General features: G+C 43.0%; 1 pseudogene; it reads left to right on the top strand.

Moving 5' to 3' along the window:
- The first annotated feature begins 326 nt into the window (after positions 1 to 326).
- Positions 327 to 1,312, top strand: LOC122122350 (annotated as a pseudogene).
- The last annotated feature ends 1,306 nt before the right edge of the window (positions 1,313 to 2,618 follow it).

The following is a 2,618-nucleotide window of genomic DNA, read 5'->3' as shown; positions in this document are numbered from 1 at the left end:
AATGTTATGCAATCTCTAATTTTTCTAAACTTGTGTATTCATGAATAAAGAAGGGAGGAGCATCCATTTAATAATCTGCCCTTTTCTTTTCTATCATATTGAGTGATATTTGTTAAGGTTAATTGTTATTTAATGTTTTAAAAGGTTAATCTTGCATTTGTTGTTTATGAGCTGAATGCTTGTTTTCTTTTGTATGAGGTATTTTAATATGTGCCTAAACTAATCTACTGGAGCTATTGAATGTTCACAACATGTTATCATGTATGTACAAAGCACAACAACCTTTCAAAGAAATCTTTCATGTTTTATTCTAGCCCTAAAGTCATATGCAGCTGTGGGTAGAGATTCTCCTGGTAGATCCTGAAAACCCTCTCACCCCAGGACCATGAGCAACCACACAGCAGTAACAGAGTTCATCCTGCAGGGATTCTCAGAGCACCCCGAATACCACCTCTTCTTGTTCTGCTGTTTCCTGTCTCTCTACTGTGTGGCCATCACAGGAAATATACTCATCATCGTGGCCATCAGCTTCAACCCTGGCCTCCATACGCCCATGTACTTCTTCCTGCTCAATTTGGCTACAATGGACATCATCTGCACCTCATCCATCATACCAAAGGCTCTGGAGGAGCTGATGGTAGAGAAGAGCTCCATCTCTTTTAGGGGCTGCATGGCCCAGCTCTACTTTCTCATATGGACTATATCCGCAGAGTTGCTGCTGCTCACGGTCATGGCCTATGACCGCTATGCGGCCATCTGCCACCCCCTCCATTACAGCACCATGATGAGCAAGGCCTTCTGCAGTGTGCTTGTTGTTGGAGTGTGGGTGATGTGTGCCTTCAACTCAGCCATCCACACAGGGCTGATGGTGCGATTGAACTTCTGTGGGCCCAATATCATCACCCATTTCTTCTGTGAAATCCCTCCTCTGCTCCGTCTCTCCTGTAGCTCCACTTATGTGAACAATGTCATGACCACACTGGCTGATGCATTCTATGGCATATTCAATTTCCTCTTGACTGTTGTGTCCTATGGCTTCATCATTTCCAGCATCCTGAAGATGAGGACATCAGAGGGGAAGCAGAGAGCCTTCTCCACCTGCTCCTCCCACCTCATCGTGGTGTGCATGTATTACATGACTGTGTTCTATGCCTACATCAGTCCTGTGTCCAGCTACAGTGCAGAGAAGAGCAAGGTGGTTGGAGTGCTGCACACCATGGCGAGCCCCACCTTCAACCCCCTCATCTACACTTTGAGGAACAAGGAGGTCAAAGCTGCCCTCAGGAAACTTGTCCCTTTCTTCAAAAATTAATACACCTAGAACTCCAGGAAATGGAACAAGAGCTTTTATTCTTTATTGTTGTTGTTGTTTTCTTTTATTCTTGTCTTATTTATCTGTCTTGGGAGTATAAGAGGAGGGGCATTGAAATGGTGGGACAAAGGGTCAACAAATGCAGCAGTGGAATTCTCTAGATACTATGTGGAAAATGAACTGTACAACTTGTGGGTGGGGACAGGAGGGAAAAAGTGGGAGAGGTGACATTGTCCACAAAGAAATGTCCTCTTTACCTGACTTACGTAACTGTAATTCCTCTGTACATCACCTTTATAATAACAATAAAAATAAAAATATCTAGACTCTGTAGCTCAGCCCTATAATCCTACCTATTTAGGAAGCTGAGATCTTAAGATCATGGTTCAAAACCAGCCTGGGTAGGAATGTCCGTGAAACTCTTATGTCCAATAAACTCTTCAGAAAAAGCAGGAAATGGCACTGTGGCTCAAGTGGTAGAGACCTAGCCTTGAGCAAAAAGAGTTCAGAGCCGGTGCCCAGGTCCTGAAATCTAGACTGCAAACAAATAAAATGCAACATAAAAAATACATCTTCCCAAAAGCTCTTCTACTGGGAGGTAGCAGTTTCAGTAAGGCTTGACCTTCCTTCATGAGAACAGAATATTTTGTTGGGAAATGGCTGCTTGGGGATTGTAGTTAGTTCAAATGAAAAGCCTCAAGATGCTGGTTTTGTTGATCTCCCCTTATGGAAGACAAATGTATTTTAGATTTACAGCTGTGTGAAAGTGACTTTCTCCTCTTTTACTGTAAGAATATTTAGACTAGGGAACACCGGTTTCTGGGTCCCATGCTCATTCTCTTGAGTGGCCTCACTTTCTCTTTACTGAATAAGCATTTTACATCTGTGAAAAATATTTAAGATATAAATCTTTAAATCACATCTGAGAGTTGTTGTGTGGTCATCCACAGCATTTGCGGTACTGTCAAACTGAAGAGCTTCTTCATGGTGACCGTGTGTTTTGGGTTCAGTTCTGCACCTTGAATTTGACCTCATTTACTGACTTTAGAGCACTATGGTGACAGTTTGTGATGCAGATTCCTTCCTGCTCTTCCCTTTCTTCTCACCAACAATAAAGGTGAGACTATTCCTTGGTTTGAAGGTAGAATTCCACCTTTAACAGTGGATTTGTGGTGTATGAACCTAGGAAAGTCTGAGACTTCTCATGCATTGAGTTTGCTGTCTGCAGTGAGGATCTGGTCTGCCTCATTGCTCTGGAGAGAGGGACACGGATGTGATTGACCTGTGATCAGAATGTTCTGGGCAG

The sequence above is a fragment of the Dipodomys spectabilis genome, unplaced genomic scaffold (assembly GCF_019054845.1).
Source record: "Dipodomys spectabilis isolate Male_0828 unplaced genomic scaffold, ASM1905484v1 ptg000207l, whole genome shotgun sequence".
Classification (NCBI taxonomy): domain Eukaryota; kingdom Metazoa; phylum Chordata; class Mammalia; order Rodentia; family Heteromyidae; genus Dipodomys; species Dipodomys spectabilis.
The sequence above is the reverse complement of the archived record's forward strand: the minus strand, read 5'-3'. Positions and strand labels throughout refer to the sequence as shown.